This window comes from Accipiter gentilis, unplaced genomic scaffold (assembly GCF_929443795.1).
Source record: "Accipiter gentilis unplaced genomic scaffold, bAccGen1.1, whole genome shotgun sequence".
Taxonomy (NCBI): Eukaryota; Metazoa; Chordata; class Aves; order Accipitriformes; family Accipitridae; genus Astur; species Astur gentilis.
The window spans coordinates 407152-419236 of record NW_026061101.1 but is presented as its reverse complement, the minus strand read 5'-3'; positions in this window follow the sequence as shown (position 1 = coordinate 419236).

Here is a 12085-nt window from a genome sequence, read left to right as displayed (position 1 = left end):
TGCAGGTCTGCACTATCCCTCTGCAGCCAATCTTTAGCCGCAGCAGCACTGGGGATCTCTGTTTCCCCAGAGACCCAGCATGTCACAGTGCTCCCTCTCGGCAGAAAATTTTTAAAAAGGCAAACGTCTGGCTCCTTCTCCCACAAGGAAGCTGCCAGCCCTGAAAGATCTTGCTGGTCTTCACTATCCCACTGCAGCCTATCCACAGGCACAACAGCACTGGGGATCTCTGCTTTCCCAGAGACTCAGCATGTCACACTGCTTGTTCGCGGCAGAAACTTTTTCTGAAAAGGCAAACGTCTGGCTCCTTCTCCCACAAGGAAGCTGCCAGCCCTGTAATCTCTAGCAGGTCTGCACTATCCCACTGCAGCCTATCCACAGGCACAACAGCACTGGGGATCTCTGCTTTCCCAGAGACTCAGCATGTCACACTGCTTGTTCGCGGCAGAAACTTTTTTAAAAAGGCAAACGTCTGGCTCCTTCTCCCACAAGGAAGCTGCCAGCCCTGAAAGATCTTGCTGGTCTTCACTATCCCTCTCCAGCCAATCTTTAGCTGCAGCTGCAGTGGGGATCTCTGCTTTCCCAGAGACTCAGCATGTCACGGTGCTTGTTCGCAGCAGAAACTTTTTTTAAAAAGGCAAACGTCTGGCTCCTTCTCCCACAAGGAAGCTGCCAGCCCTGAAAGATCTTGCTGGTCTTCACTATCCCACTGCAGCCTATCCACAGGCACAACAGCACTGGGGATCTCTGCTTTCCCAGAGACTCAGCATGTCACACTGCTTGTTCGCGGCAGAAACTTTTTCTGAAAAGGCAAACGTCTGGCTCCTTCTCCCACAAGGAAGCTGCCAGCCCTGAAAGATCTTGCTGGTCTTCACTATCCCACTGCAGCCTATCCACAGGCACAACAGCACTGGGGATCTCTGCTTTCCCAGAGACTCAGCATGTCACACTGCTTGTTCGCGGCAGAAACTTTTTCTGAAAAGGCAAACGTCTGGCTCCTTCTCCCACAAGGAAGCTGCCAGCCCTGAAAGATCTTGCTGGTCTTCACTATCCCTCTGCAGCCAATCTTTAGCCGCAGCAGCACTGGGGATCTCTGCTTTCCCAGAGACCCAGCATGTCACGGTGCTCGCTCTCGGCAGAAACGTTTTCTGAAAAGGCAAACGTCCGGCTCCTTCTCCCACAAGGAAGCTGCCAGCCCTGAAATCTCTTGCAGGTCTGCACTATCCCACTGCAGCCTATCCACAGGCACAACAGCACTGGGGATCTCTGCTTTCCCAGAGACTCAGCATGTCACACTGCTTGTTCGCGGCAGAAACTTTTTCTGAAAAGGCAAACGTCTGACTCCTTCTCCCACAAGGAAGCTGCCAGCCCTGAAAGACCTCGCTGGTCTTCACTATCCCTCTTCAGCCAATCTTTAGCCGCAGCAGCACTGGGGATCTCTGCTTTCCCAGAGACTCAGCATGTCACCGTGCTTGTTCGCGGCAGAAACTTTTTCTGAAAAGGCAAACGTCCGGCTCCTTCTCCCACAAGGAAGCTGCCAGCCCTGAAATCTCTTGCAGGTCTGCACTATCCCACTGCAGCCTATCCACAGGCACAACAGCACTGGGGATCTCTGCTTTCCCAGAGACTCAGCATGTCACCGTGCTTGTTCGCGGCAGAAACTTTTTCTGAAAAGGCAAACGTCCGGCTCCTTCTCCCACAAGGAAGCTGCCAGCCCTGAAAGACCTCGCTGGTCTTCACTATCCCTCTGCAGCCAATCTTTAGCCGCAGCAGCACTGGGGATCTCTGCTTTCCCAGAGACTCAGCATGTCACGGTGCTCGCTCTCGGCAGAAACTTTTTTAAAAGGCAAACGTCTGGCTCCTTCTCCCACAAGGAAGCTGCCAGCCCTGAAAGATCTTGCTGGTCTTCACTATCCCACTGCAGCCTATCCACAGGCACAACAGCACTGGGGATCTCTGCTTTCCCAGAGACTCAGCATGTCACACTGCTTGTTCGCGGCAGAAACTTTTTCTGAAAAGGCAAACGTCTGGCTCCTTCTCCCACAAGGAAGCTGCCAGCCCTGAAAGATCTTGCTGGTCTTCACTATCCCACTGCAGCCTATCCACAGGCACAACAGCACTGGGGATCTCTGCTTTCCCAGAGACTCAGCATGTCACACTGCTTGTTCGCAGCAGAAACTTTTTCTGAAAAGGCAAACGTCTGACTCCTTCTCCCAAAAGGAAGCTGCCAGACCTGAAATCTCTTGCAGGTCTGCACTATCCCTCTGCAGCCAATCTTTAGCCGCAGCAGCACTGGGGATCTCTGCTTCCCCAGAGACCCAGCATGTCACAGTGCTCCCTCTCGGCAGAAAATTTTTAAAAAGGCAAACGTCTGGCTCCTTCTCCCACAAGGAAGCTGCCAGCCCTGAAATCTCTTGCAGGTCTGCACTATCCCACTGCAGCCTATCCACAGGCACAACAGCACTGGGGATCTCTGCTTTCCCAGAGACTCAGCATGTCACACTGCTTGTTCGCGGCAGAAACTTTTTCTGAAAAGGCAAACGTCTGGCTCCTTCTCCCACAAGGAAGCTGCCAGCCCTGTAATCTCTAGCAGGTCTGCACTATCCCACTGCAGCCTATCCACAGGCACAACAGCAGTGGGGATCTCTGCTTTCCCAGAGACTCAGCATGTCACACTGCTTGTTCGCAGCAGAAAATTTTTCTGAAAAGACAAACGTCCGGCTCCTTCCCCCACAAGGAAGCTGCCAGCCCTGAAAGATCTTGCTGGTCTTCACTATCCCTCTGCAGCCTATCTTTAGCCGCAGCAGCACTGGGGATCTCTGCTTTCCCAGAGACTCAGCATGTCACCGTGCTTGTTCGCGGCAGAAACTTTTTCTGAAAAGGCAAACGTCTGGCTCCTTCTCCCACAAGGAAGCTGCCAGCCCTGTAATCTCTAGTAGGTCTGCACTATCCCACTGCAGCCTATCCACAGGCACAACAGCACTGGGGATCTCTGCTTTCCCAGAGACTCAGCATGTCACACTGCTTGTTCGCAGCAGAAACTTTTTCTGAAAAGACAAACGTCCGGCTCCTTCCCCAACAAGGAAGCTGCCAGCCCTGAAAGATCTTGCTGGTCTTCACTATCCCTCTGCAGCCTATCTTTAGCCGCAGCAGCACTGGGGATCTCTGCTTTCCCAGAGACTCAGCATGTCACGGTGCTCGCTCTCGGCAGAAACTTTTTTAAAAGGCAAACGTCTGACTCCTTCTCCCACAAGGAAGCTGCCAGCCCTGAAATCTCTTGCAGGTCTGCACTATCCCTCTGCAGCCAATCTTTAGCTGCAGCAGCACTGGGGATCTCTGTTTCCCCAGAGACCCAGCATGTCACAGTGCTCCCTCTCGGCAGAAAATTTTTAAAAAGGCAAACGTCTGGCTCCTTCTCCCACAAGGAAGCTGCCAGCCCTGAAAGATCTTGCTGGTCTTCACTATCCCACTGCAGCCTATCCACAGGCACAACAGCACTGGGGATCTCTGCTTTCCCAGAGACTCAGCATGTCACACTGCTTGTTCGCGGCAGAAACTTTTTCTGAAAAGGCAAACGTCTGGCTCCTTCTCCCACAAGGAAGCTGCCAGCCCTGTAATCTCTAGCAGGTCTGCACTATCCCACTGCAGCCTATCCACAGGCACAACAGCACTGGGGATCTCTGCTTTCCCAGAGACTCAGCATGTCACACTGCTTGTTCGCGGCAGAAACTTTTTCTGAAAAGGCAAACGTCTGGCTCCTTCTCCCACAAGGAAGCTGCCAGCCCTGAAAGATCTTGCTGGTCTTCACTATCCCTCTCCAGCCAATCTTTAGCTGCAGCTGCAGTGGGGATCTCTGCTTTCCCAGAGACTCAGCATGTCACGGTGCTTGTTCGCAGCAGAAACTTTTTTTAAAAAGGCAAACGTCTGGCTCCTTCTCCCACAAGGAAGCTGCCAGCCCTGAAAGATCTTGCTGGTCTTCACTATCCCACTGCAGCCTATCCACAGGCACAACAGCACTGGGGATCTCTGCTTTCCCAGAGACTCAGCATGTCACGGTGCTTGTTCGCGGCAGAAACTTTTTTTAAAAAGGCAAACGTCTGGCTCCTTCTCCCACAAGGAAGCTGCCAGCCCTGAAAGATCTTGCTGGTCTTCACTATCCCACTGCAGCCTATCCACAGGCACAGCAGCACTGGGGATCTCTGCTTTCCCAGAGACTCAGCATGTCACACTGCTTGTTCGCAGCAGAAACTTTTTCTGAAAAGGCAAACGTCTGACTCCTTCTCCCACAAGGAAGCTGCCAGCCCTGAAATCTCTTGCAGGTCTGCACTATCCCTCTGCAGCCAATCTTTAGCCGCAGCAGCACTGGGGATCTCTGCTTCCCCAGAGACCCAGCATGTCACAGTGCTCCCTCTCGGCAGAAAATTTTTAAAAAGGCAAACGTCTGGCTCCTTCTCCCACAAGGAAGCTGCCAGCCCTGAAAGATCTTGCAGGTCTTCACTATCCCACTGCAGCCTATCCACAGGCACAACAGCACTGGGGATCTCTGCTTTCCCAGAGACTCAGCATGTCACACTGCTTGTTCGCGGCAGAAACTTTTTCTGAAAAGGCAAACGTCTGGCTCCTTCTCCCACAAGGAAGCTGCCAGCCCTGTAATCTCTAGCAGGTCTGCACTATCCCACTGCATCCTATCCACAGGCACAACAGCACTGGGGATCTCTGCTTTCCCAGAGACTCAGCATGTCACACTGCTTGTTCGCAGCAGAAACTTTTTCTGAAAAGACAAACGTCCGGCTCCTTCCCCCACAAGGAAGCTGCCAGCCCTGAAAGATCTTGCTGGTCTTCACTATCCCTCTGCAGCCTATCTTTAGCCGCAGCAGCACTGGGGATCTCTGCTTTCCCAGAGACTCAGCATGTCACGGTGCTCGCTCTCGGCAGAAACTTTTTTAAAAGGCAAACGTCTGACTCCTTCTCCCACAAGGAAGCTGCCAGCCCTGAAATCTCTTGCAGGTCTGCACTATCCCTCTGCAGCCAATCTTTAGCTGCAGCAGCACTGGGGATCTCTGTTTCCCCAGAGACCCAGCATGTCACAGTGCTCCCTCTCGGCAGAAAATTTTTAAAAAGGCAAACGTCTGGCTCCTTCTCCCACAAGGAAGCTGCCAGCCCTGAAAGATCTTGCTGGTCTTCACTATCCCACTGCAGCCTATCCACAGGCACAACAGCACTGGGGATCTCTGCTTTCCCAGAGACTCAGCATGTCACACTGCTTGTTCGCGGCAGAAACTTTTTCTGAAAAGGCAAACGTCTGGCTCCTTCTCCCACAAGGAAGCTGCCAGCCCTGTAATCTCTAGCAGGTCTGCACTATCCCACTGCAGCCTATCCACAGGCACAACAGCACTGGGGATCTCTGCTTTCCCAGAGACTCAGCATGTCACACTGCTTGTTCGCGGCAGAAACTTTTTCTGAAAAGGCAAACGTCTGGCTCCTTCTCCCACAAGGAAGCTGCCAGCCCTGAAAGATCTTGCTGGTCTTCACTATCCCTCTCCAGCCAATCTTTAGCTGCAGCTGCAGTGGGGATCTCTGCTTTCCCAGAGACTCAGCATGTCACGGTGCTTGTTCGCAGCAGAAACTTTTTTTAAAAAGGCAAACGTCTGGCTCCTTCTCCCACAAGGAAGCTGCCAGCCCTGAAAGATCTTGCTGGTCTTCACTATCCCACTGCAGCCTATCCACAGGCACAACAGCACTGGGGATCTCTGCTTTCCCAGAGACTCAGCATGTCACGGTGCTTGTTCGCGGCAGAAACTTTTTTTAAAAAGGCAAACGTCTGGCTCCTTCTCCCACAAGGAAGCTGCCAGCCCTGAAAGATCTTGCTGGTCTTCACTATCCCACTGCAGCCTATCCACAGGCACAGCAGCACTGGGGATCTCTGCTTTCCCAGAGACTCAGCATGTCACACTGCTTGTTCGCAGCAGAAACTTTTTCTGAAAAGGCAAACGTCTGACTCCTTCTCCCACAAGGAAGCTGCCAGCCCTGAAATCTCTTGCAGGTCTGCACTATCCCTCTGCAGCCAATCTTTAGCCGCAGCAGCACTGGGGATCTCTGCTTCCCCAGAGACCCAGCATGTCACAGTGCTCCCTCTCGGCAGAAAATTTTTAAAAAGGCAAACGTCTGGCTCCTTCTCCCACAAGGAAGCTGCCAGCCCTGAAAGATCTTGCAGGTCTGCACTATCCCACTGCAGCCTATCCACAGGCACAACAGCACTGGGGATCTCTGCTTTCCCAGAGACTCAGCATGTCACACTGCTTGTTCGCGGCAGAAACTTTTTCTGAAAAGGCAAACGTCTGGCTCCTTCTCCCACAAGGAAGCTGCCAGCCCTGTAATCTCTAGCAGGTCTGCACTATCCCACTGCATCCTATCCACAGGCACAACAGCACTGGGGATCTCTGCTTTCCCAGAGACTCAGCATGTCACACTGCTTGTTAGCAGCAGAAACTTTTTCTGAAAAGACAAACGTCCGGCTCCTTCCCCCACAAGGAAGCTGGCAGCCCTGAAAGATCTTGCTGGTCTTCACTATCCCTCTGCAGCCTATCTTTAGCCGCAGCAGCACTGGGGATCTCTGCTTTCCCAGAGACTCAGCATGTCACGGTGCTCGCTCTCGGCAGAAACTTTTTTAAAAGGCAAACGTCTGGCTCCTTCTCCCACAAGGAAGCTGCCAGCCCTGAAAGATCTGCTGGTCTTCACCGCCCACTGCAGCCTATCCACAGGCACAACAGCACTGAGGATCTCTGCTTTCCCAGAGACTCAGCATGTCACACTACTTGTTCGCAGCAGAAACTTTTTCTGAAAAGGCAAACGTCTGGCTCTTTCTCCCACAAGGTAGGTGCCAGCCCTGAAATCTCTTGCAGGTCTGCACTATCCCACTGCAGCCTATCCACAGGCACAACAGCACTGGGGATCTCTGCTTTCCCAGAGACTCAGCATGTCACACTGCTTGTTCGCGGCAGAAACTTTTTCTGAAAAGGCAAACGTCTGGCTCCTTCTCCCACAAGGAAGCTGGCAGCCCTGAAAGATCTTGCTGGTCTTCACTATCCCTCTGCAGCCTATCTTTAGCCGCAGCAGCAGTGGGGATCTCTGCTTTCCCAGAGACTCAGCATGTCACGGTGCTTGTTCGCAGCAGAAACTTTTTTTAAAAAGGCAAACGTCTGGCTCCTTCTCCCACAAGGAAGCTGCCAGCCCTGAAAGATCTTGCTGGTCTTCACTATCCCACTGCAGCCTATCCACAGGCACAACAGCACTGGGGATTTCTGCTTTCCCAAAGACTCAGCATGTCACACTGCTTGTTCGCGGCAGAAACTTTTTCTGAATAGGCAAACGTCTGACTCCTTCTCCCACAAGAAAGCTGCCAGCCCTGAAATCTCTTGCAGGTCTGCACTATCCCTCTGCAGCCAATCTTTAGCCGCAGCAGCACTGGGGATCTCTGCTTTCCCAGAGACCCAGCATGTCACAGTGCTCGCTGTCGGCAGAAACTTTTTTAAAAAGGCAAACGTCTGGCTCCTTCTCCCACAAGGAAGCTGCCAGCCCTGAAAGATCTTGCTGGTCTTCACTATCCCACTGCAGCCTATCCACAGGCACAACAGCACTGGGGATCTCTGCTTTCCCAGAGACTCAGCATGTCACACTGCTTGTTCGCAGCAGAAACTTTTTCTGAAAAGGCAAACGTCTGGCTCCTTCTCCCACAAGGAAGCTGCCAGCCCTGAAATCTCTTGCAGGTCTGCACTATCCCACTGCAGCCTATCCACAGGCACAACAGCACTGGGGATCTCTGCTTTCCCAGAGACTCAGCATGTCCACTGCTTGTTCGCGGCAGAAACTTTTTCTGAAAAGGCAAACGTCTGACTCCTTCTCCCACAAGGAAGCTGCCAGCCCTGAAATCTCTTGCAGGTCTGCACTATCCCTCTGCAGCCAATCTTTAGCCGCAGCAGCACTGGGGATCTCTGCTTTCCCAGAGACCCAGCATGTCACAGTGCTCGCTCTCGGCAGAATCTTTTTTAAAAAGGCAAACGTCTGGCTCCTTCTCCCACAAGGAAGCTGCCAGCCCTGAGAGATCTTGCTGGTCTTCACTATCCCACTGCAGCCTATCCACAGGCACAACAGCACTGGGGATCTCTGCTTTACCAGAGACTCAGCATGTCACGGTGCTTGTTCGCGGCAGAAACTTTTTCTGAAAAGGCAAATGTCTGGCTCCTTCTCCCACAAGGAAGCTGCCAGCCCTGAAATCTCTTGCAGGTCTTCACTATCCCTCTGCAGCCAATCTTTAGCCGCAGCTGCACTGGGGATCTCTGCTTTCCCAGAGACCCAGCATGTCACAGTGCTCGCTCTCGGCAGAAACTTTTTTAAAAAGGCAAACGTCTGGCTCCTTCTCCCACAAGGAAGCTGCCAGCCCTGAAAGATCTTGCTGGTCTTCACTATCCCACTGCAGCCTATCCACAGGCACAACAGCACTGGGGATCTCTGCTTTCCCAGAGACTCAGCATGTCACACTGCTTGTTCGCAGCAGAAACTTTTTCTGAAAAGGCAAACGTCTGGCTCCTTCTCCCACAAGGAAGCTGCCAGCCCTGTAATCTCTAGCAGGTCTGCACTATCCCACTGCATCCTATCCACAGGCACAACAGCACTGGGGATCTCTGCTTTCCCAGAGACTCAGCATGTCACACTGCTTGTTAGCAGCAGAAACTTTTTCTGAAAAGACAAACGTCCGGCTCCTTCCCCCACAAGGAAGCTGGCAGCCCTGAAAGATCTTGCTGGTCTTCACTATCCCTCTGCAGCCTATCTTTAGCCGCAGCAGCACTGGGGATCTCTGCTTTCCCAGAGACTCAGCATGTCACGGTGCTCGCTCTCGGCAGAAACTTTTTTAAAAGGCAAACGTCTGGCTCCTTCTCCCACAAGGAAGCTGCCAGCCCTGAAAGATCTGCTGGTCTTCACCGCCCACTGCAGCCTATCCACAGGCACAACAGCACTGAGGATCTCTGCTTTCCCAGAGACTCAGCATGTCACACTACTTGTTCGCAGCAGAAACTTTTTCTGAAAAGGCAAACGTCTGGCTCTTTCTCCCACAAGGTAGGTGCCAGCCCTGAAATCTCTTGCAGGTCTGCACTATCCCACTGCAGCCTATCCACAGGCACAACAGCACTGGGGATCTCTGCTTTCCCAGAGACTCAGCATGTCACACTGCTTGTTCGCGGCAGAAACTTTTTCTGAAAAGGCAAACGTCTGGCTCCTTCTCCCACAAGGAAGCTGGCAGCCCTGAAAGATCTTGCTGGTCTTCACTATCCCTCTGCAGCCTATCTTTAGCCGCAGCAGCAGTGGGGATCTCTGCTTTCCCAGAGACTCAGCATGTCACGGTGCTTGTTCGCAGCAGAAACTTTTTTTAAAAAGGCAAACGTCTGGCATCTTCTCCCACAAGGAAGCTGCCAGCCCTGAAAGATCTTGCTGGTCTTCACTATCCCACTGCAGCCTATCCACAGGCACAACAGCACTGGGGATTTCTGCTTTCCCAAAGACTCAGCATGTCACACTGCTTGTTCGCGGCAGAAACTTTTTCTGAATAGGCAAACGTCTGACTCCTTCTCCCACAAGAAAGCTGCCAGCCCTGAAATCTCTTGCAGGTCTGCACTATCCCTCTGCAGCCAATCTTTAGCCGCAGCAGCACTGGGGATCTCTGCTTTCCCAGAGACCCAGCATGTCACAGTGCTCGCTGTCGGCAGAAACTTTTTTAAAAAGGCAAACGTCTGGCTCCTTCTCCCACAAGGAAGCTGCCAGCCCTGAAAGATCTTGCTGGTCTTCACTATCCCACTGCAGCCTATCCACAGGCACAACAGCACTGGGGATCTCTGCTTTCCCAGAGACTCAGCATGTCACACTGCTTGTTCGCAGCAGAAACTTTTTCTGAAAAGGCAAACGTCTGGCTCCTTCTCCCACAAGGAAGCTGCCAGCCCTGAAATCTCTTGCAGGTCTGCACTATCCCACTGCAGCCTATCCACAGGCACAACAGCACTGGGGATCTCTGCTTTCCCAGAGACTCAGCATGTCCACTGCTTGTTCGCGGCAGAAACTTTTTCTGAAAAGGCAAACGTCTGACTCCTTCTCCCACAAGGAAGCTGCCAGCCCTGAAATCTCTTGCAGGTCTGCACTATCCCTCTGCAGCCAATCTTTAGCCGCAGCAGCACTGGGGATCTCTGCTTTCCCAGAGACCCAGCATGTCACAGTGCTCGCTCTCGGCAGAATCTTTTTTAAAAAGGCAAACGTCTGGCTCCTTCTCCCACAAGGAAGCTGCCAGCCCTGAGAGATCTTGCTGGTCTTCACTATCCCACTGCAGCCTATCCACAGGCACAACAGCACTGGGGATCTCTGCTTTACCAGAGACTCAGCATGTCACGGTGCTTGTTCGCGGCAGAAACTTTTTCTGAAAAGGCAAATGTCTGGCTCCTTCTCCCACAAGGAAGCTGCCAGCCCTGAAATCTCTTGCAGGTCTTCACTATCCCTCTGCAGCCAATCTTTAGCCGCAGCTGCACTGGGGATCTCTGCTTTCCCAGAGACCCAGCATGTCACAGTGCTCGCTCTCGGCAGAAACTTTTTTAAAAAGGCAAACGTCTGGCTCCTTCTCCCACAAGGAAGCTGCCAGCCCTGAAAGATCTTGCTGGTCTACACTATCCCACTGCAGCCTATCCACAGGCACAACAGCACTGGGGATCTCTGCTTTCCCAGAGACTCAGCATGTCACACTGCTTGTTCGCAGCAGAAACTTTTTCTGAAAAGGCAAACGTCTGGCTCCTTCTCCCACAAGGAAGCTGCCAGCCCTGAAATCTCTTGCAGGTCTGCAATATCCCACTGCAGTCTATCCACAGGCACAACAGCACTGGGGATCTCTGCTTTCCCAGAGACTCAGCATGTCACACTGCTTGTTCGCGGCAGAAACTTTTTCTGAAAAGGCAAACGTCTGGCTCCTTCTCCCACAAGGAAGCTGGCAGCCCTGAAAGATCTTCCTGGTCTTCACTATCCCTCTGCAGCCAATCTTTAGCCGCAGCAGCACTGGGGATCTCTGCTTTCCCAGAGACTCAGCATGTCACCGTACTTGTTCGCGGCAGCAAATTTTCTGGAAAGGCAAACGTCTGGCTCCTTCCCCCACAAGGTAGGTGCCAGCCCTGAAATCTCTTGCAGGTCTGCACTATCCCACTGCAGCCTATCCACAGGCACAACAGCACTGGGGATCTCTGCTTTCCCAGAGACTCAGCATGTCACACTACTTGTTCGCAGCAGAAACTTTTTCTGAAAAGGCAAACGTCTGACTCCTTCTCCCACAAGGTAGGTGCCAGCCCTGAAATCTCTTGCAGGTCTGCACTATCCCACTGCAGCCTATTCACAGGCACAACAGCACTGGGGATCTCTGCTTTCCCAGAGACTCAGCATGTCACACTGCTTGTTCGCGGCAGAAACTTTTTCTGAAAAGGCAAACGTCTGACTCCTTCTCCCACAAGGAAGCTGCCAGCCCTGAAATCTCTTGCAGGTCTGCACTATCCCTCTGCAGCCAATCTTTAGCCGCAGCAGCACTGGGGATCTCTGCTTTCCCAGAGACCCAGCATGTCACAGTGCTCGCTCTCGGCAGAAACTTTTTTAAAAAGGCAAACGTCTGGCTCCTTCTCCCACAAGGAAGCTGCCAGCCCTGAAAGATCTTGCTGGTCTTCACTATCCCACTGCAGCCTATCCACAGGCACAACAGCACTGGGGATCTCTGCTTTCCCAGAGACTCAGCATGTCACACTGCTTGTTCACGGCAGAAACTTTTTCTGAAAAGGCAAACGTCTGGCTCCTTCTCCCACAAGGAAGCTGCCAGCCCTGAAATCTCTTGCAGGTCTGCACTATCCCTCTGCAGCCAATGTTTAGCCGCAGCAGCACTGGGGATCTCTGCTTCCCCAGAGACCCAGCATGTCACAGTGCTCGCTCTCGGCAGAATCTTTTTTAAAAAGGCAAACGTCTGGCTCCTTCTCCCACAAGGAAGCTGCCAGCCCTGAGAGATCTTGCTGGTCTTCAC